General features: G+C 38.5%; 1 long non-coding RNA gene and 1 pseudogene across 1 annotated transcript; one reads left to right on the top strand and one right to left on the bottom strand.

The window, feature by feature from the left end:
• The window catches only part of LOC138008657 (uncharacterized), a 482,701-nt pseudogene that overhangs the window by 351,874 nt on the left and 106,827 nt on the right, over positions 1-24,000 (bottom strand).
• Positions 5,135-8,109, top strand: LOC138009027 (uncharacterized). The gene is made up of 4 exons (XR_011124308.1): positions 5,135-5,282; positions 5,597-5,806; positions 6,137-6,232; positions 7,364-8,109. It is a non-coding gene; the product is annotated as an uncharacterized lncRNA (long non-coding RNA).

The following is a 24,000-nucleotide window of genomic DNA, read 5'->3' as shown; positions in this document are numbered from 1 at the left end:
CACTATAAGGATTTGGCGCGGGACTTAATAGTTTTACACTCCTATTTCGACAGGATTTAAGCTTATGGTGGTGCGTTTAATAGGGTTTGACCACATTCGATTTCTGATACTAGGCGGAAGGAAGCAAACGTGTTAATCGCTTTATGTCATTACGAATTAGTTAGTTAGTTAGTTAAGCCCTTGGCTCCAAGTTGGAGCATGGGCCATCAACAAAAAGCCTCCAGAGACGTCTCTTTTCTGCCAACTGTTGCAGCTCCTTCCAGTTCTTCCCGAGGATCTTCATCTCTTTTTGCGTATCCCTTCTCCAGCTATTCTTGGGGCGGCCCCTCTTTCGTTTTCCCTGTGGGTTCCAATGCAATGCGAATACCTTCACGTATTAAAAGAGAATGATTGTGATTTGAGTTTGTTTAAGTCGAGCCTCCTCTGTCATTGAGTCTTTAAATGTATTTGAATTGAAAATACCGAATAGCGAGGTGTCACTAGCTTCAACAAGTCGTCTTGTTTGCAATACTTTGCAACAGTTACAGGTTCAACATGTCTAAGCAAGTTACAAAGTGGGATTTCCACACAATGAAGGTCGTAGAACTTAAGAAATATTTGCAAGAGCGTGGAGTTTCAGTGAGCGGCTATTTGACGTCTTTGCTGATTGAACTCGCCGCTGCAGTGGAAGGAATGATGCTACCAGTAGATCCAAACTTCGAAAAAGACAAAATCAACGATGCAGATAATTTATCAATTCATGATATGTTAATTCCCAATCCATTCTCAATGAAGACCATGAACAACTTTAACTCCTCGCCACCATTCAGCTTGTATGATATTTTTAACTATTTAATTTACTACTTCATTGAATATGACAAACAGGGACTCGCTGCTTAGAAGTCCTTCGCTGATTATCACTTCTTTAATAATGCTTTTCTTTTATGTGGAATCTTTGCAAACTGTTCAGTTCAACGAAGTGGGTGTCCATGTATATGTAGCTAAACTGAAGCCCTTCATGAAAATCAAAACGGAAGAAGGAAAGGATCACCATAATCTCTGGTTCATTTTTGAGGGTAGAGGCGCTAACAGAGGTAGTGTACTTCATGCAAGATACGAGTGCAAGGGAGGTCGAGATGGTGGATGTAAACACATTGCAGCTGCCATGTACTCGCTAGATGATTTGTTGAACACTCGTGGGAAAGACAGCATAACTAGTGGTACATGCACCTGGGTTATGAGACAAAGAGCAAGTACTGTGGCATACGAACTGAAGGATCTGTTGATTGAGAAAGCAAAAAACCCTCTTTAAAAAAAAGAAAACGTGAATACACGTTGTCCCAAAATATCCAAATAGATGTTCGTGCTCCTGAAGACACTAATCCTCCAGATGAGGAGTATCTCAGAGTATCTCAGACTCAAGTTTTTTTTATATTAATATTAACTTTATTCATTTAATCTTTGTGAAGTTAGGTGTATGAAACTGATGAGAGTTAATTAATTTGAAAAGTGGGGGTTATTATCACTAAATAGAATTTCCTTTTCATTGGTCAGAATCCAGGAAAACGCACTTCCAGGGGTCAAGCAGTACTTGGAATGAATATTTCATGCTGATATGATAACAATGACTACTTTATTTGTATGGAGCAACACACATTTCTTATGCAATGGCTTAAAACTGTTCATGAATCACATGAATGGTAACTTTCACAATTTGTTGGCCAGAAATCAGCAGAGAGGTTTTTTCAGGGAAATCTCCTGAACAGTGGATATGTGATCATTCCAATCAACAGAAGGTCAGAAATACTGTTCCTTGTAATAAGAATAAAACCTCAGTTATCCTGACAGCTTCAATGAAGAAAATGGCTGAGATAAGTTTTATTTTTTTCAGTTTGCATTGGCTCATCGCTGTATTGACCCCATGGTGAGCATTCTGCGGATATAATTTAATTAAGAAATAATTTCAATGTTTGTACCTGCAGTATGTCTTATTCACTGTGGTTTACACTGAAACAAAGAAATGTTGATTCGTTTTAAGGCACATCCTGATAATGGACTCCTTGACATGAGATATCAATACAAGGCATGCCGATATAGACAATATCAACAGGTACATTTAACAGTGTAATGGTTATTACTGTCAGGTGGAGGATAAGATGGTAAATTGTTCTTCTTGAATCACCTATGTTCAGCTAGTAGTACTCCCTCCAAGACAAGCCAGGGGACACCGCATGTGCTTAAGGTAACGAAAATGTTGGCTCAAAATATCACTGTTAGTACTGTTTACTTGTAGATCTGCTAATTGAGAATTAAAGTTTGAAATTTTAAAATGAATCATGTCACGACATTTCCAGGACAGTTAGCAGGAAGCAACAATTGTTATTATTAACATGGTTATTGACCAATTTTTACAGGTACATTTCGAGAAAGATTGTTGTAAAAATGTAAATAAATTTCCAGAGTAACTTTGTTGATTTCTCTAGATTTGTAATGATAGAATTCATGTCGTATTAAATCCCATAGGATCTACCATAGTATAAAAATGGGACCAAATGGATATATGAAGGTGGAACATTTGTGGTTTGATCCTGGATATGCTGAAACGAAGAGAACATTAACAAGAACTTTCCTAGAAGCTGTATTTGTAAAGAAATTAACACTTTAAGAAATGAGCAATGCAGTATTTAAGATTAAACCTTGGCCTATTCTCTATTTGAACTTGCCTTAATTATCAATGGTTGTAACTTTACAAGTATTGCACAGACAGAAACAGCACAGCTAATATATGGTTTGCATGTACTGTAAAGACTCGTGTATAAGCCTTACCCTCAACTTTCAAGCATGGTTTTGGAAAAAAAGAACTCCAAAAAAGCACTCTTGTAGAAAAAGTTGAATGTTTGTTCACAGATGTAAACAATAAACTTGACGAAATCTAGTGCTGTGTATTTCCAGCGACATTAATAAGTTAATCAACTCTGAGAATACCTTTCTTTAAAAGCTTCTTTTTAATCAATTTCCCTATTCCCTGTGACTGACAACAGTTGTCTTTATTGCTAAAGCCCACAGTTGAAGTGAAAACGATATAATTTGCACGACAAAAGCGCAGGAGAACGATGGAAAACATTTCCTTGGTAACCACACAGTCATTTAACGAGGAAAGTCAGGACATGGAAACGTTCGCTTTTGCATCAGGTGTGTGTGGATATCATGTTTATGAAGACGTTTGGAAGCCATTGATCGGAAAAAAACTCTTTGTGTAACGAGAGTTTAACAACCCCATGGGCAAACAGGGCGTGAAAATGGTGAAGGATAATGAAACGGTCGGCCATTTGCCTCACAAGTTGTCCCAAATAGCGTGGTATTTTCTTGCACGTAGTGGAGAAATCAGTATTGAGGTGATCGGTCGTAGACGACATTTTTGTAAGCAGCTGTGCGAAGGAATGGAGAGCCCATGCCAGTTAGAGTTTAACTGCTCAAACAAAGTGCAAAAGAAACCCTTGAAAGAACAACTGGCGAGGAAGATTTGGGTTTAGAACCTGAAGATGCAAACAAACAGCTCCTTTAGGAGCCACCAATTCTACCGAAAACAGTGATCAACAACAAGTTTTAATATGTTTCAGCTTTAGTTAGTGAAAGTTTTCAGTTGAATTTGTGACCCCTACAAGCCAGGTTACTCCATCTGAAAGCAATGGTTTTTTGTATAAGCCGCACCCGTGATTTTTGGCCCAAAACGTCAGCAAAAAGATTCGGCTTATAACTCCTCATAGAAAAGTGAACAATTTCAGGAATTGTATCATCCACTCAATATGAACCCTTGAAGTTGCAACTCGTCTTGTAGCAGTTGATGCTCGGGGAGATACATTAGTTTTGCGTTCTCCAAGGCTAAAAAATCTTGTATGTTGAAGCCTCTATCAGCCATTACAGCATCGCCTGGCTGTAGTTTACCTAGAAAACCACTTGCGTTTGCTATCTCTTTGTCACTTATACTTCCACCGTATAATTTGGACACAAAATTAAAATGCAAAATGGGGGACATTAAAAGAAGTAGCTTAAATGTGTTTGAAGACTTGAGTTATTATGAGGGACTAAAAGAAACACACCCTAAACTCATTTGCATTGTATATTGCTTCTAACCCATGAGTACATAAATGGGAAGTTGATAACAAAGTTTTAATCAACACCAATGGAGGTCTTAGTGATCTGCATACCCCTTGATTGTTAGGTGATGTTTTATCTACCAAGTAGAAGTGAAAATATCAACCTTGCAACATGGTGTTTCACATGTTCTTGTGTTGATATTTCGTTATGTACCATGCACAATTCCAAAGGGTTTGATTGAAACCAAGTGTTTCAAGTTCAGCCACCCTGAATATCACATCAGTACTTTTTGCAATCCACACCCGAAACAGGTCACCAAAAACTGGTTTCTCATTTTCAGCCCGCGGAATTAAACTACACTCATAAGAAATGCATTTTGTACCATAGATACTGACCCATTTGCAATCACAACATTTATAATGGACTCTTCAGGTGCATCACTGACCCAGCAAATTTGCTGTTTTGCTAATGGGCCCTTTTTGCAAATGCATGTCACTGAAAAGTACATGACCAGTGGGGTTTGCAAACTTTGCCATCACAGATCTTTGCTTACTTTTGGCAAGGGAAAAAGTGATGTTTTTAAAACTTGCATTCTTAGCCATTTTCTTAAAATCTTTGTGTTTCCCTTCAAGATGCATGTTCCAAAGTCTAACTAATGGGCCACAAAGGAGGAAAAGTCGTGGACAGTGAACCATATAATGCATTTTCGGAGTAATCTTCTTATTGAAAACATTCTTAAAATCCACGAGAAATTGCTTGGTCAGTCTCTGAAGTAACGATATGTTCTCGCAGCTTATGACTGGAACTAGTAATAGACTTGAAATCTTCCTAAGTAACTCAAATACTTGAAGGGGCTCGTCACTATCATCAATTATGTCCTGTAGAATAAACGACAATATTCGGAAGAGCATCCACATCTTTGCAGCATCTTTACCAAGCCTCAGAACGAAGAATGAATTTTAACATATTGAAATTGGTCCAATTTCCACCATCATGTTTTTTGGATGAAATAAAAACACAACATTTTGGTTTTCACTATTCACTTTTTTACTTCAAAGAGGAAGTACTCAGAGCATTATCAAAGGGAAAGGTAGCAGTCAAGGATTTCAGTAGCATTGTAGATAATTGGAGGAAAGTCATTCCAAACCTGATCTGCATGCTTGGTGACAATGACTGTCAAGAAGATAATCTCTGCATAAATTTTGGTGAGTATAAAGACCTGAAGTATTAAATAACTCGTTCAGTTCTGAGTTCCTTGAAAAGAAGTACCCTACTTAACAACATAAAAAGTGTAATTACATATATGGTTGACGCTCTTCTTGTGACCAGTCTCACAAGCAACCATCTCTAGTTAGGTGGCCGTTTATGAGAGCTTATTAAATCTATTAAATTTACCCCTTGACAGTTTGAATTTGAACTTGAAGTGTCTGTGAAGTGGTCTTCAACCACTGAATTGAAAGGGTGACACTTTGATCTGTGACAAGTAAATTAAATCAACCCACTTTCACTGTTTTTTCAGTGTCAGATGAGGGAAAGGCTAGAATACTCAGCAAATTGGTCGAGGAGGATAAAGCACGTGTTGCTGTCGAGGAAGAAGTTCTAGCAGAAGTTTGAACGCTTGAAGAAGATGAAGTTCCTCTCGTGCCACATCTAAAGAAATTCTTCAGTCCAAGTGCATGGCTTATTGTGGAAGAAGAGCTCAATGCTTTGAAACAGCAGTCAAAGAAAGGTATTTATTAATGTTTCATTTATGGCAGGGGGTAGGGCAGGAAATGCATGCTTGAATGAACTAAAATACAAATAGTAATGACATAAAATTTGATAACAAAAATTAGCAGAAAAAAGTTTCCTGACATTTTGATGCCTTTGCGACATTATTTTCAAGTGTCATTGTATAAATTAAGTCAGTTTATTATTTTTCTTTACACTTATATTTATTATGAAATGTTTAAATTGGTAATGTACACATTTTCTTCACATGAATAATTTTGGGATTGGGGGGGGGGTGAGGAGAAAACATTCATAGCATTCATTTAATTATTTTATTTTGCACCCACAGATGAGGAGATCAAAGCCCTTCTTTCACTTACAGAACTGTTCCCTGGGGGTCAAGAAAACCAAGACAACCGTGTCTAACTTTGTGGTTGTTGTTAAGGTAAGATTATGTATGTTTATACTGGTACTTGATTAAATTGTCAGCAAATGTTTGTTCCCTTTGGGAAGAAAATGTGCAGATAAAAAGCAAGCACAGTTAATGTCTCCTCAGAACTAACACTGTTGGGTGCATAACAGGGCCGTAGCCAGAAAAAAATTATGACTGAGGCAATGTCCATGGTTAAATTCTCTACGCCGGGATTCTACGTGTTTATGATGAGTACATGTTAAAGACAACACTGGAATCACCCTTTATTTTAAAGAATCACGAAAAAATGGCTGAGGCAAGTGCCTCGGTTTGCCTCATACTGGCTACGGCCCTGCATAATGTTCACCAGATCATCTGAGCACCAAACTGATGATCTTTCACATCGTAGAAACTCCATTTGGGATGTACATTGTAACAAACCGCCAAGGGACTGGGAAAATGTGATCATTGTAGCAGGAATTTGTTGGTTTTTGGCCTTTGGGCTGAAGAATACAATATTAGGGACCTTGAGCAAGGACGACGACGACGGCTACGAGAACGCTGCAAATTTGCATATTTAGTGGACAAAAACAATAGCTTTGCACGCCCTGCACGTGCGTTTTACATTTTGGTACATTTCTTTGCCGTTCTCGTCTTGACAACGACGTGAAACGATCAAATTTGAGGTCATGTGGAGGACCTGAACACCTTACGATGAATTTTCCATTTTCTTTCTAAATATTCACACCGTTCTCATCAATTTTATTCTTGGATTGTGCATTCACACTTTCCAAGCCGAGCAACATGGGGTAATCGCAAAATTAATACAGTGACGGGAAATAATATTTTTAGACAACGTTCTTGTAGCCGTCGTCGTCGTCCTTGCTTAAGGTCTCTATTATTATATTTGTTCATAGATTACACCTGGTCACTTTGTTATAAAGGGGTCTGTATGATGGAGGTTCCACTGTACTTGATTGGATGTGCTATCTGAACCACGAAACAATAATTTATAAAAAATGTAATGGATCCTCCCGATTACCCCTCCCACATAATATTAATAATTACTGATCTCAAACGAAAAGGCATCCAAACATAAGTTTAAAGTATTCAATATAATTATGTTGTACATGATGACTAAGACTAAAAACTTTTAAATTTCAGGATTGCAGGACTGTCACTGATTTACTAAAAAGACCTCCATCCTTGTCACCATACCTTGTGATCACTAAAACAGCTGGAGGCAGAACCTGGCAAACATTTCTATGTAGTGGTTCCAATTCAATACTTAAAGCATCAAGCATTGGTGATGGAGTTGCTGCCTACTACCTCTTTAACTTTGACTATCCCCCAGAAGCAAAGGGAGCCTATTTGTTTCTATGTTAACAACAGGCCATCCAAGTATGCAGCTTCCTTGGTTAAATATCAAACTGCTACCGTGCACATGGCTGCAAGTTGAAAGTTAACGCCTTACTGTTAATTGTATGGATGCTACTCGGCACTGACTGTCTTTCGTGACTGCATTCTGTTGAGCATGAACTTGTGTTGTTGTCAGTATGAACTGGCATGTCTTTGAGAACAAAACTGTATTAATTGATCAGGACTTACACTGTAACCAGTTGATATTTATGGTTATTGGGGTAAGATAGTAGGAAATAAAGAATCAGGCTTCCTCCTCACTTTGCTGTAGTGATGCAGTACAGGTGGCAGTCTTACTTAATTTCAGCTATTAATATCTTTTTTCTTCATTGACCTTTTCACATTACTTAAAGCACATTACATTTATCAATCCCTTGTTTGAAGGCAAATGTGCCCTGACAATTAGAATCATCAGTGATATAATTCCCTTAATTTGCTCACTTTATCCTGGTACATCCCGATATAACAAGGAAAATTTAGAGCTTGTTCTGGGATAATCTACACCTTACCTTGAGTGCACAATGATCCTGGATCACCCTTAATTTGAATGCAATATGTAAAAAAAGGACCACTATGTAACATAAAGGACCCTTGTGTCCTTAAAGTAAATACAAAACACCTTATTTTGAGAGCTGTGCTCTCTCAGTCCAAGGATTAAAATGTCATTGTCCTGAGGGCGTTGTGGGTCTCAAATTGAGTGTGCAAACCCCACAGGGACCCTTATTTTAATAATTGACTCCCTTAACTGAGGGACCTTACTGTGAGGTATCATTCCCCCCCTTAAAATAAGAATCTAATTTTTGCAGTGCACTGTAAAAAAAGATCAACTTAATGTAAGTGACAAAGTGCCTCAAGTTGAGATTGTTTCACTGCGAGCCTATTTTTGAGCAGCATTAATCTTTGTATCGTTAATTGGAGGGAGAACCCCCTTCATTTTAAGGAGGACATTTATTGCTCTCTCTCTTTTTAAGTATCATTCTATTAGTATCGTCTTAGTGTAAGGTTACTATCTTAAATGCATGCTTACTTTAAGGCAACATGTTCAAGCTCATTCTTATATTGAAAAACCTTGTTACATGCTTTTTTGCAGCTCTTACCTTGAGTATTTAAAACATTGTTTTATGTATTATGCAATTAATATCATCTTAGTATAAAGGTTACTAACGCGAATGGACACCTACTTTAAAGTGGCATGTTTGATGTCATGCTTATATTGAGATTAAGAGCCTCGATACAAGCTTTGCAACTCTAATATTGATGTTTAAGATTCTTGTTTTGAGATCAAACCCCTTAATACAAGTTCGTCATATGATGGACTGTTCTTAAATTAAGCATCCTAATTTTTGCAGTGTATGAACCGTAGGTGGATCTTTGACTGGATGGTATGGTATTCAACATAAAATTCAGTACAATCTATTATCGCTCTCACATTCTTAAGCCTGTTCTTTTGAGCAACTTGGTCTAGGTATGCCAATAAATTCTTGTTTTGTTGAGAAGGGTAAAGGAAATTTCAGCTCCTTTTCGAGAAATAGAATCCATGTTATAAATATTCTGCTTCCAGACCTTGTGGTGATGCCCAATATATCACAAAGCATTTCCAAACTTTGGTTTCTTTTAAGCCTCACAAGGGTGAACACAAATTGCTCCTTACTGGTTAGTTTGGACAGCTATTGTCTTTTCTGAAGAAAAAAACAAACAAAACAACACATCAAAAGTGAAGTGGCAATCATACGTTTTTACCTGTTAAGAAGTGAACAATCTGACTGTAGATAAGTTATCTTGCTATGGTTATTATTGGGACTGTACAAATTATACTGATAATTCCGGTACCTTCAAATACTTTTCCTGGATATTTCCCATCTTAGTTTTTAGTGTACCCTTCCATGTGTTCATCTGCTGACTCTTTTCTTTGACTTCACTGTAAATCAGCTCAAGACATTCCTTTGTCATACCTATAATATATTACAAATGTCGTCCTGACAAAATGATTGAGAGGGGCTCTTGGAGAAAATTTTACATCACACAGCCAAAGCTTATCTTAGCTGCACCGCTTACACTTTATCATCCTTTAAGTGCCTATAATTATAATCGAGTTTGTGTAATTGTGTAGTGGTAGGTTTTCTGTGGGTCCATTACTTTCTCCATAAATAAGAACTTCATCAGTTTGTTCCTGATTGAAAAAAAGGTTATACACTCAAAATGAAAAATGAAAGTAGAATAAAAGATGCACTGTTAAAAATATATTCTGTGGTGGTAAATATTCCATGGTTTATTACTAACTTGCGTGCAGCATTGTTTGAGTATTTTTTTTCTGTCTACGTGCTTTGGTTGACATGGGACTCCACCCTTTCTGGAAAAGTTTGATCGAGTTGTTCAGCTGTGCTCAGTTCAGGAAACTCGTCAGTTTGCTCAAGTTCTTCTGCATTTGTGACTGGCTCTAAATCTAAGGTCAGATCCAAAAAGTGCTTTGGCAGCTGCATGCTGGCAGCTTCATTTGATTTATCTGTGTGGCGATGAAGCGTTAGAGTTTTTGCGGCTGACCATTCAAGGCAGATTTTTTGTCCCTCTCTCTGACTACATCTCGTTCACCAGATGCCTTTTGTTTTCTGAGTCGCGACACCTATGCATGATATAAAATTAAAGTTCAAACAACAAGTAACATTAAATAACACTTTAAAACAAGTTAACGTACTCTTTCTTTGCTTGCCACAGCAGATATTGGGTCTGGATCCTCGAGTGTTAGACCATTTCCGCGGACAAAGTGTAAACTACAAATGTAACTGTCCTTCATACACACAAACGAGTCACTGCGATGACAAGCCATTATCCACTTTTTCTGTCTCTTGCTTTCCCTAACTTCACCCAGATCGGATCAGATCACCCTACATCGTATCGGATCACCCTACATCGTGGGTAAGAAATGTGAAGGGTACCAGGAGTCGTTTTTACAAGTACCATAAGCACGTCTTTTAGTCATGACCATTCTGTGACTCGGTGCTCGTCCCAGATAACAAATTATGACTTCTGTCACTGATCCAGCGTGTAAACCACAATTAAATCACGTTCAATATTTTTTATTAATGACATTTTTAACACACAAAGGTATTCCTTATAATATAATGCGAGGAATACATTTTGTTTCCTTCTGCCGAGTATCAGAAATCGAATGTGGGCAAACATATTAAATTCACCCCCGTAAGCTTAAATCCTGTCGAAACAGGAGTGTAAAACTATTAAGTCCCGCGCCAAATCCTAAGTGCCTCTGTTGCATTTGAAAGTCCCAAAAAAGAGACCGAAATTTTATGACTTCTATGTACATCTCACTACCTTGTCTCACCATATGTCCTTATGTCCGATCTGCTCGAATGTTCAAACTTTCGACCTTTTTTACATCAAAAATCATGTGACACTACACCTGAAAGCTGACGCTGAAAAGGTGAATTGATTTAGCTAAGTTAGGCCTAATAGTCGTAAAATAATGGTCTGTCCCTAACATTTGTGAGCATGGAAAAAATATGTGGACCACTCCCACAACAAAGTTCAAGTTCAGATTTGCAATCTAAGGATTTTTGGGGGCTCCCAAATTTTGCACTTTATCTCTTGATAACAACATATTGTGAGCCAGCTTAGTACTTTACAAGGAAGCAGGGAAGCATACCTGTTTCTTATAAGAAATTTATGTATGAGTCTCATTTGAGTGGGACCAAAAATATTCATTCAAAGTCTTTACCCACTTTGTATGGCACTGTTATACAACTTTTTATCATTTCCAAATAGTGATTGGCTGAGAATTGGGTTACTGCTCTAGTTACCTGCCAAAGTGACTTCCCGTGGAAAAAAAACAGGATATTGTGTGTCTCTAGGTCAATCTGCAGTTTTAGGATTGCCATTGGATCTTTTGATACCTAGAAACTAAATGCAAGGACTTTTTTTGCTATTAGTTAATAGTTGAGGTCACACTACGCACTTTTGCCCAAGGGAACATCGTTTTACCTAGGGAAATTTTACCTGGGTACACCCGAGGTAAGTTTATCTCGGGTTTCATTTTCCCCAGTTAAAAAGGTCACACTGAAGAAAATCATATCTAGGTTTTTTCGCTTTTCCATTTTTCTTCAATTTGGACCGGTTTCTTCTCGTTTCTTTTCTGCTTTGTGCTTTACTGCTTTTTTCGGCGGATCTTCTCGGGTTTTTGCATGCGTGGCTTTGTCATCATCTGCTTCTTCTCCATCAGAATTGGAACTTCTGGCACTTGTAAACCGCCGGATTAATAAAACTAAAAAAAAGGTAAAATCTTGCCTAAATCCAGCCAAATGAAACGTGTACTGATTGCAAATAATTTATACTTACAAGTTTGATCTGAACCAGGCCATCTTCTTCCTTTGATACACGCACACATGCGACAAAAGCGACAAAGAAATTGCACTTCGATGTGTTTCAAGTAAAACGTGACACGATTAAATAAAATCTATCATCAGCGGGTTTGCCGACGAGTATCTATTTGCTAACTACCTCGGGATTTCAGTTTACCGCTTCAAAACATGTAGGTTAACTGTCAAGGGAAATTCTATTGTTCTCTTGACATATTCAAGCTTCGATGGAAAAAATTTTCCCTAGGTAATTTACCTGGGGAAAAATCGGTCACACTTCTAAATTTAAGTTTACGTAGGTAAAACTGTCAACAAGTCAAGTTTACCTAGGGCAAAAGTGCGTAGTGTGACCACAGCTAATTTCATGGAACTTTTCAGTTGCAATTTCTGCATTATGCCATTTGGTGTCTGGTGGGGCTTCATGGAAAGAGGCAACCACAGTACACCTGGTCATCAAACCTTTCCAAACCTCATTGTAGTTTAGTTCCAGTAGTAAGCCAATTCAGCAGTTTCCTATCCAGTTTGGAAAGCTTGTTAAAAAAGTTATAATGATATGTTTAGAAATGACTTCTCTTAGGGAAATTGGATATTGAGCTAATTTGCAGTGATTGCACTTCCATTGGAACCTTTGTTAGGAATTCTCTGGCACGTTTAGTGGAACGACTTATTGCAATTTGTGGATTGTGTCATTCAATACCTAGTGGAGTTCTATATGGGAGGTGGCAGTCATAGTACATCTGGATGAAGACAGCCCTCTCAAATCCATACCTTGATGTGTCATCGAAAGGGAATATGCCAATGTACCCACTTTGGAGAGAATCCCAGATATATGCTCTTTTTGCTCGCTTGTTGAACTTGAGGAATGTGGGATCCAGGTTATAACAGAGTGCTGTGGAATGTAAGTGAAAAAAACACCACAGCGCATTCTGTTGGTTTGCTGGTCCACATGAGGGATGGAGACTTTCATGACATCACTGTCTTAAAAGCGAAGGGCGGCAATCTGCGCCTCTGTAAATGGCGGTATTCCAGTATAGAGACTGTCTCAGAGTTAAACTTGGTTCTCCTTTTTCCAGCCAATATTTCTCACAGCCACTAGTGTGCAGTACTTAAATGAAATCTTTTCTCATCACGGGTAACTTTTTGGTTCATGTAATATTAGGTGACAAGAGGCCCTCAATGTGTGGAAACTGGCAATGCAACAATTCTTGAGCCATTTGGATGTGCTTGTCTATCAGCATTGCACTGTTTCGTATTTCAGTAATTTCTCCAAGTACTCCCCTTCTTTGTTTTCTACCAGTGAGCAAAAGAGATTGCCTGGTCGTACCTCATTTTAAGCTCATGGTAACACAGGCAACTTAGAGGTTCTGGGAGAAGTACCAGGATTAAGTATTTTTGAGTGACATTTGGGAAGTGGTTCGAAAGTTTGAAAGTCTCCAAAACAAGGCTGCTGCCTGAGAAAATTTTAAAGCTAAACGGTGAGAACTTAGGAGCCCAACATATGAAGTGAAAGGTGTTGCTGTGAAAAATTAAGGCGCCCAGACCTATTCTTTGGGAGCCCCAGGCTACCGGGCTCCTGTTAGGCAACAGCCTTGCTCCAAAAGTTACATTGGTCTTGAGATCCTTTCTCCCAATTGATTCAGCTTTCCTTAGTATTTCAGCAAGGTGGCTTTTATTTTAATAACGTTGTTGGAACAGGAAGCGATGTCCTCTTCTATAATGGGTACTTTTTCACATGGCTTAAAGAACTGGGACTCTGCTGGGGTCATCCTCGTTTTTGTGCTGCTGTGCTCTGCTTGGAAGGCACTGACTGCTGAGTTATGGTTGTCTGGTTTTGGGTGTTGGTTGCTAGGACGGTGTTGTGCTTGGAAGGTTCTGGCTGCTGAGGTATGGTTGTCTCCTGTGAGTTTGTTGCCTGTTGGCAAGGTGTAGGCTGCAGGGATGATGCCCAGTGTTGAGATATCATTGCTGGCTTTTGAAACTTAGCAGGTTGGAGGGATGGTGTTGAATGCTGGGATGATGTTGCAGGCTGCTGCAATAGCAATTGTGTTAGATACTGAGGTGCAGGTTGGACCCTGTACATTTTAAGGTCTGTGACGTTTAGTTCCTTTGAAGTAGTGCACTGTTTTCCCCGCAGCCTGCAGGTTCCTGTCTTTAAGGCTACCTCTTTTACCTCTTCAGTTTGTGCCCCTTTTTCGTCTTCTGCAGCCTATTGAAGCGGGGGACAGTATCACCATTTAACCAAAGCTTCCTTTCTTTCTGTCTTAAGTACTTCTGTTTTTGCTTTTCTTGAGCAGCTTCAATATTTTGCAACCTTTGGGAAAATCTAATCTTCAATCAATGAATGGGAAAAGCACATCTCTTGTTGCTGACATCTATTCTACATGATCCTGCAGAATATCCTTTGCCAGGAAATTCTTTGCCAGCTCCTCAATTTCTCTCTGATCATCAACTTCCTCTACAATTGGTTGGATTTGTTGGTGTTTATTGGAAACAAAGCAACATCCATGTAATGTCGTAGTTGTCATCATTTTCATCCATAGTCTTCTTAAGAGTATAGAACAGAAATCTAAATGTTACGACACAAGGATTTTAGTTACACCACGAACAAAAGAGTTGAACAAACATGTTGCAATGGTCAAGACAATTTTGGAGTAAAAGTAGTGAGTATTGCGGTGTACTATTCCATGGCCTATTTCTAGCCGTTTGGGGTTATTCTTGATCGGGGTTAAAACGGACACTTTCAAAAGTACTCCAAAATTTTACATAAGCATGGTTTCCAGTTCTCTTGGTCCCCTTTAACATAATATCGAGAAAATAAACATGAAAGTTTGAAGAGAACTAGATTCTTGGAAGGATTCTCAGATGGTGTAATTACTTTCACTGTATGGGCTCTTCCACAATAACTACCTTTGTGATATAGTTATTGTCTTTAGCCATAGAATGATTCTAATGCTCACTTCCTTATTGACTAGTTTGATCTCTAAACTAGCCCATTAGTCTCAGGATAATATGGTGATGAGATTCTTTGCTGGACTCCAAATGTTGTCATACAGTGCTCGCACACCTGAAAAAGATGGGCACTGCATCAACATTAACTTGTTAGCTGCTACTTCATCTTGACAAACAACACCTCAACCCTAACCTACCCTGGTCTGATGATATGAGGGGAGAGGAGCAGGTAGGTAAATATCTTATCTCCTCATTTTAAAAACTCATTTTCTCCCTCCTCCCTAAGGGACGGACCATTAGAAAAGTGATTAAGGGGGGGGGGGGGCACGTATGGTGGGCAAATTGTTTTTTCCACTCGCTGCTTGTAATTTTTTTTTTTAACAGTGAAATCTTAATTCATTATCTATGTTTATGTGGTTTATAAATTATTCTACACTCCCGCAGCCCATCACAATGATGCCATACTCCATTCCGAAACAAAACAGTTTGATTTGTATTTCCATTTATGATAGTGAATGTAAGAAATGAAAAGGAAAATAAAAATAAAACTGGTTTTAAAAAAATAAATCAAGGAAAAATTTGAATCACAACATATACGAACATATAATACAGGTAACATCTCAAGATCACTGCACCTCCACATTTAACAATTTTATACCACGACCAAATTAATGCTATCTTTGCTGACTCAGTATTACACACCTTTGCTAATTTATTATTTTAGGTTTTTTCACTATAATGTTACCAAGTGCACGTTACTGTTTTATTTCCAAAATCAACTTTCAGATTTATAGTTTCATTTTTATGTCACCATCTATCATTAGTTACCTGTTTGTAATTCCCAGCTTCTCTTTGGACTGAATTCGTTGTTCACACTCAAGGTAGCCTGTTCTTTCATCTCCCCATCTGCATGTATGAGCCTTCAATTGTTCCTGTAAAACTTCATAAACTGCTTGCGCGTCTCTTTGGTAAATCCTGTAACACCCTCTGCCTTTGCCTTTCTGGGACAGGAGGTTCTGTGTCCACTTCTGGAAAAGTCTACGAGAAATTCTCTTTTTGACGTCTTTTTTAGATCTACCCTAGAGTCTTCTCAATCTTTCTCCTTTCATCTCGGTGTCAAAGTTTCTACTTTCCACTTCTTCATCATGCAGCCTGGCTCTTTTCATGTTAATTTCTCTTTCATGTCTGTTAAGGTCTTTTTGCAACCTATAAATAAGAGCGTGTAAAGGGCTCTGCGCTTCACTCTCTGTTGGTTCTTGATTCTTGTGTACTTCACTTTAAAATTTCTCCATGGTTCGTTTTAATTTCTCTGTACGCTGGTTTTGCAATCCCAATATCAAAGCTTGTGTTGATGAGAACATACTTGAAAGGACAAATGTAAGAATGGCATGGTTCTGATACTCCGTGTCATGTGTCTTTATTACTCAATAACTAAGTTGAGTGGTATCACATGTTTGTGCACCATATGCACAAGACGATTACCAGTATGCACACCAGGGATGTTCAACCACTGCTGGTGTAGAATTTCTTTGATGTCCCCAAAAAACTTGAGTGCCTCCCTACCCCGGTCATTATTCAAAGTAAAATAACTTGGGATTTTACTCAGGCCTTCACACATGCATTTTTAAGTAAAACTTAACAGCCAAGGGCAAATATTACCAATAGCTTTGAAAGCCATAAAGTCGAAATTCTCTGTTAACGAATCTGTCTCTCGTTGATTAAAAAAACCTTGGATGGCCCTGCTTGAAGTCGTTCCAGTGTTATTTTGGCATTGTGTTTTGACAAAACTAAGAAGTTTAATTGGCCTAAGCTATTTTAATAATTACTATGTGTAACCAGAATTAATCGACATCACAACAGCATCTTTCTTACCCTTATTTGTTATAGTGTACCGTTGAGATTTTGAAGGGAAAAAAAAAGGCTAATGGTATCAAAATCTCGCTATTGTTAAGCTGTCTAGTAAGAAAATGGACAAAGAAGACCGATTTAAAGGGTTTGTGAATACTTTTGCAAGAAACGGTGAGAGTGAACTGTGATCACAATGTGATGACCATTGTTCACACGAGTAATTTTCTACAAGTAAATGGCTCCAGTCAGTCCCTTATCTTAGGGAATATACCCGTAAATATAACTCTCTTTTTACAGAGTTATGAAACAACAAGACGATTGTTAAGTAAAAAAGTGCAATTGAAGACAAATCGTTTTAAATGGTAGTCGCAACCTTTGATGAAACGAAAAACCTTTTTTCTTACATGCGAAAAAAGGAACATTTACAGTTGTGCGCTTCAGAGCTCAAAATGAGTCATGGTAATAACTAATACTTCATGCCACCACCCCTCTTTTTAGATGACTGTGTCACAGTGTCTATTTTACGGTTAAAAATCCCATCTCTTTTTCGGTTGTAATTGGTAGACTTGACACTCAGAATGTTGTACTGTACCTTATACAATGTAGGTGACCTAAATTGCAATTTGCCATCGTCTACATTTGACTCTAACAGGAGTTTACTAACTGGCATAGCTGATGTTTGTGGTCTTAATCAACTTATTTAGGGGACCAACCCATATGACTAGTTCCTCTTCAACCTTAATTGACTTGATTTTTACAAATTGTCCTGAAAAGGTGGTTTGTTCGGAAGTCTCTCATGTGGGTATAAAACATCACAGTCTTGTTTTTGTGCATCACAAACTTGGCGTGGAACGATCTGTAAGTAGCCATGGAACTATAACATATGGGAAATTTGTCATTGTTGCCCAACACTGGGACGATCTTCAACTGTTTGATGACCCAAATGATATGTGGCTCGCAGGTAAAGCTTTATTTCTTACTGTTGTTGACAAACATGCTCCCCTTTGGACTAAGTGTGTTTGCCCATGGAGGTGTCCGTGGGTGACACCACACTTAAAAAAATGCATGTATGAAAAAGATAAGTTGAAAGAAATGCAACAATTACAAACGACCCTAAAGACTAGGCAAATTTCAAGAAATTTTGCAATCATGTCAACAACAAAATTAAAAATGCTAAAACAAACACATTTCCGGAATGCTTTTCAGGATAGCAAAGGCAGTTTTCGAAGGACCTGGCAAACCATCAATGATCTTACATCTACAAATTTCAAACATTTGACTGTAAAAGAAGTAAAAGTTAACGGAAATTGCGTATTAGACTCACAACAAGTGTCCAAACCTTTTGATAATCATTTTGCTAGCATTGGACCCAGACTTGCCAGTGAGATTCACAGCGATATAAGTGATATCCACTATCGTGACAAACATTTCGAACTTCAGCCAACTAACATCAATAAAGTGCTCTTTCTTCAATCTAAATTATGCACCTCAAAAGCAACAGGGTTTGACATGATATCTGCTATACTCCTTAGGGAATGTAGTGATTTGGTTTCACATTCACTTTGTAAAATGTTTAATTTATCAATAGTCACTGGAATCTTCCTTGATGAATGGAAGCATTGTTCGAAAGCGGCCAGATCATTTCTAATTTGTGTGGGTAGGGGTTCGTTGTTATCACGCGGTAGCAGCAAAATGTTTTCTTTTGATATGCCTCTGGAAAGAAACTTTTGTTTGCATCTCTCGTATTGCATCTCCTCTTGTTGCTTTAGTCTTGTTTTTTCCTCCAGACGAGTTTCTAATATGAGACTGATGTGGCGATAACGAAGGGCTCCTGGCGCAGTCTGCTCCAAAGACGTCTTCAACGCGGCTATGGTTTCATCATCTTCAGAATCATCGAGATCTTGCTTGTCCTGGTTTTGTGCCGGTTCATTCTGAGCATGCTGCTTTTCAGATGAGTTTGTCAGAAAGTCGGCTAGCTCCAAAGTTCGTAAAATCTCTTTTTCACACCTTGGGAAGAGAACCTTTGTCATCCTGAGGGTTTCTCTCAACTACTTCATCGTCTTCAGAGCTTTCCTCTTCGTCGATAGGCGCGCTGGCTTTCAATGCCGCCCAGGCGATGCACTCCATTGGGTGCTTTAGCAGCAACTGCGTGGCCCTCCGTTTTGGATTTGGAACGCTTTTGAAATAGTAGTACCTCAGCCTTCGGTCCATTGCCTGCTGATCCTCTGGCTTGAATTCAAGCTTTATCTGTGCAGGCAAAAACATGGGACATCGCTTGAGGAACGATCTTGCTGTTTTATATTTGACATCGCAGGCTGTGTATGCTCCTTGAGTCAGGATTTTCAAGTCATCTACGTCGAGAGTTGATGGAGAAGCTTCGTCTATGAAGATGACCTCAGTGTGCTTGCTTATCATTGCCTTGCTAAATACTTTCTGCTTGGTGACTGTTGCGACATTGCTGTGGTGTATCAGCCCGAGTATTGGGTAAAAAAAGGCTTGTCTTGCCACTATCTGCTTCTCCGACTAAACACGGTACTCTGTCTTTGTGTTTCTTCTTATTAAAATTAAGAAGCCTCAAGAAATCTTAACAAAACAATGCAATGTCATCTCCCGATAAGCTGTTTTTTAAAACTTCTTGAAGATACTTCGGCTGTGGGACTTTTAGAGGGTCATACTGTGAGAAAGCTCTGGGAGTTAAAAGGCCCACTTTCTCAGCGGGAATTGCATTTCTCTGAAACTGTCTCTCCGAGACAGACCAGCAGTATCCATCATTCACTTCTGTAAGGTTGTAGTCCTCTGTGATGGGCCGGATTACTTCACAGTCCTGGTCAGCTAGGAGATCGATCACCTTCTTCATGTCCTTTTGAAGCCTTGCCTTAAATGACTCATTCCCAGCTAGGCTGTTCACAAAACCCTTTACGTCACACTGGAATGCATGAGTGTAAATGGTGCCTCTGTAAAGGGCATACTCCAGCTTCTCGTTGCTATAGAGATGTCATTTATAAGAGAAATCAGTTTGTCTCCAAGCCGTGGCTCAACATCTTCACTTGGCTTTTCCACAGACGTGCCTTGTGTGGTTCCATCAAAATCAAACGACCATTGCTGTGGTCTTTCAGAACTTTGAGCAGCTCCTTCATGGCGAGTAATTCCTTGCCCTCTCGACAGGGGATCTTATAAGCAAAACAAAAAAAGGAAAAAAAACAGTAGCCTTAGTTAAAAAAAAAAACAAACACTATATAGTTATATATAGCTCTTTGGCATTACAAAGCTTTTGCTTTCATGTCCAAATTGAGCACTCTACTGGGATGAGTCATTGCCGCTAGCAATTGTGCATGCTCACTAGCGCGCTAGTTTGAGCACTCTGGCATGGCTTATATGTACCACATGTGTGGGACATTTGGAGTGGCTTTATAAGCTTAACCTCCATCCCAGACATCAGCACTGCACTGATGAGGCCCAGAAGGCCGAAACAGTACTGTCTGCAGTTATATATATATATATAACCAAAAAAATGGAAAGAAATTGTCATCTACTATAAAGTGCTCAATAGCAGAGCTAGAGCTATGAATAATTATACTCCAAGAGCTAGGTTATTTGAACATTTACTGCAACTTTTTTTTTTTTTTTTTTTTTTTTTTTTAATCATCAGGCAACTGCCAGAAATAACGGTTACAATCACAGAAATTTGAAATACAGAACAATGGATAGGTACGTGACGTCTAGGCACGTCATTACATCATTACATTTTTTAACATGAATTTCCTAACATGTCTACAACACGATGACAGCTCATTTCTTTTGTTTACACTTGCCATTTCCGGTTTACAAATGATAAAATAGTTTTCCCACAAACACAAATTGCATCTCTTGGTTACATTGGAGTAAGAACTAGCTTGTTTTACCTTGCACCATTTGATGTTATACTTAGCGTTCTTATCTTTAAGACTCCATATGTATTTACTAAGTTTGGTAGCATGTTTGTAACGCTCGTTTCGGAATGAGCTTACATGGTTTCTATAACGCAGTTTCAACGCAGTGTCACAGAGTCCAATGTGTTTCCTTTGTGGTTTCTGTGGTTTCTGTGGTGACAGAAACTGTGGTGATAGACATGAAATGTCAAAAACATTTATTTGCTACTCCGAGTTTCATGCTTCTCACGAAGCAATCATCAGGCAACTGCCAAAAAGAAGGAATACATGGTGTTTTACAGTGATTTTGAAAATAACGGTAGCAATTCACTATAGGCTGGGGTGCATAGCAACAGTTAAACAATACAAACTGTTTCCAGTGAGCTGCTAAAAATAAGCCTTAAATAATTACGCTATTGAGAAGGAATTTCTTTGCATGTCTGCAACTTGTTACAAGCTCATTTCTGTTGTTAAGGGTCGCCAAATCTGGTCTACAAATTATATAGTATTTTTCCCACAGACATAAATTACACTTCTTCGTTACATTTGAATAGGATCTTGCATGCCTAACAATCCGCCATTTAATGCGATAGTTGACTTTCTTGTCTTTCAAACCCCATACATATTTACCAAGTTCAGTGGAATTTCTGTAGTGTTCATTTCTAAAGGAACTTGTGTGGTTTCTATAACATGATTTGAATGATGTGTCGCAAAGACCGATGTAAGTTTGCTTTGACTGAGATGTTGTGACCTCTGCTTGATAGATGGTATTCCGCACGTTGCACTTTCCGTCTAGAGGGCAGGATCTTTTGTCACAGCAGTTGCAAGTGTTGATAGTTTGAGCAGGTGGATTTGATGACTTGTTAATGATGGCTTTATTTTGGTTGGACATAATTGTTTTTACATTGCTCATGCAGCTATAACTAATTTTGAGAGTGTTCCGGTTGAAAATTCTGTGCAAAGGGTGTGATTTTGGGAAGTGCTTGCCGATTAAGGTGAGGAAACACTTTCCAACTTTTGTTTTGACGTTTTGGCTGTATGGAGGATTGAACCAGGTGATGTTTCTAGGCCTATTCTTGCGGTGTCTGGTTTCTGGAGTTATTTTTCTGTAGGTTAGATTATATATGTAGCCGCTCTTGTAGAGTGCATCTTGCTAGGTTTCTTTCGCTTTATCAAATGATTCTTTGTCGGAAGAAATTTCTGAGAGGCGCTTGTTTATGGATTCCGGTATGTTCTTCAGGATGGATGGGGGATGATTGGATTTCTTGTGAACGTAGAGTGGGATGTTTCCCTCTTTTGTGTAGGGATAGTGCTTTCCAGATTGGAGGTCAAGGGTGACGTCTAAGAAATTTACTTTAAGTGATGTTTCCTTTGACTGTGATCTTTGTCGTTTTCACGGAAAATTTGGCAGAAGCCCTTCTTGATTCTTTCGATCTGTTGAGGGTTTGAGTTAAAAGCTGCCAAACCATCGTCTCTATACAGGCCGATGCTGTTGCCATACTTTTTGGTTAGACAGGACAATAAATAACAACCCACTAGTTTGCATGTTTCAGCGCCATCGAAAGATCCCATTGTTATGTCGAATGGGCTGGCAGAGGATTTTTTCTCCCAGGGGCAATCATTGGAAAACAGTAGAGATTGCTTGGAGAGGAAAATGATTTCTCTCTCGTCGGCACTGATGGGTCTGTAGTTATTGGCAAAGTCGAGTGCTTTGGCAAGCAGTTTTTGCGGATAGAGGGGTAGAAGTCACATACATCAAAGCATATGAATGAGAGGTTTTCTTTGTGCTGTAGGGCGTTGAACCAGTTCAGTACGCTGGTCGTATTTTTCCACTGATTGATTTGTGTCTTTTGAATTATGGTGGTGTTGATCTCGTCTAAGATGCGCTTACTAATTATACCAATATTGGATTTGGAGGGGTTGATAAGGCGGCATGTTGGATGGTCGTGAAATTCAGGTTTGTGATCTTTCAAGGTTATGAAAGCTTCTTTCTCTGCAAGTTGTTAGGCATGCGAGATCCTATTCAAATGTAACGAAGAAGTGTAATTTATGTCTGTGGGAAAAATACTATATAATTTGTAGACCAGATTTGGCGACCCTTAACAACAGAAATGAGCTTGTAACAAGTTGCAGACATGCAAAGAAATTCCTTCTCAATAGCGTAATTATTTAAGGCTTATTTTTAGCAGCTCACTGGAAACAGTTTGTATTGTTTAACCGTTGCTATGCACCCCAGCCTATGGTGAATTGCTACTGTTATTTTCAAAATCACTGTAAAACACCATGTATTCCTTCTTTTTGGCAGTTGCCTGATGATTGCTTCGTGAGAAGCATGAAACTCGGAGTAGCAAATAAATGTTTTTGACCTAGTTCAAGTCTACGTATCTATTCAAAGCTCTGGTAAACCCATTGAGCACTTTTAGTTGATGATCAATTTATCACGTCATTTCATTATATATATATATATATATATATATATATATATATATATATATATATATATATATATATAGATAGGTATAATAAAACGACGAAGAGACAAACTCTTGACAGTTCCAGCGTTTAATCGACGTTTCGGCCTTCGGCCTTCTTCAGGATAGTTTAAAAGTTAAAAATTAAAAAAGCTATATACAATTGTTGTGAGTGGCAGAGTTACGGGCTTTTATATAGTACACAAAAAATGGAAATTAAGGTTATGTAACAAAAGAAAAGTCTTAATTACAAGCTAGGCAAAACAAAAAACAATTGATAAAAAGGAACAAACAGACTAATTAGATAAATCGTGTTATTACGAAACAAACCCCCCATTGAGGGCCTCTGAGTGAATGTGCGGGTCAATGTCATAACAAGGTCCTCAGAGAGGGCCCCTAAACAATGTAATAGATTCCCAATCGAAAGCCCCTGAATGAAAAACCAAACACAAACATAACAGAATCCCCCAATAGAGTTTTTGAACAAAGACAACAACGACTAAGTGAAGGCTAACAAAACAAAAGGGCAAGATTACAAACTGGAAACATTCAAAGCTAGATGGGAGCTAACGAGGTCCTACAGACAGCAAAAATTACGATGATTACAAATTTGGGCTGAAAAGAATTTACACTACAATAGAGACAAAGTCAACTGTTGTAGCAGATACGATTTTTGGATTTGAATTCACGCCTTTTGTTAAGACCGTGTGGATATAATGAAAAGAGTTGTGAGGTCCAATATGCTTCTCTGGTGAGGAGCAGTTGTTCAAGATGGGTGTCATTTTTGTGGTTTACAATTTGTTCGATTATAATAAAACTAATTTGACAAATTTGATGCT

This window comes from Montipora foliosa, chromosome 6 (genome assembly GCF_036669935.1).
Source record: "Montipora foliosa isolate CH-2021 chromosome 6, ASM3666993v2, whole genome shotgun sequence".
Classification (NCBI taxonomy): Eukaryota; Metazoa; Cnidaria; class Anthozoa; order Scleractinia; family Acroporidae; genus Montipora; species Montipora foliosa.
The sequence above is the reverse complement of the archived record's forward strand: the minus strand, read 5'-3'. Positions and strand labels throughout refer to the sequence as shown.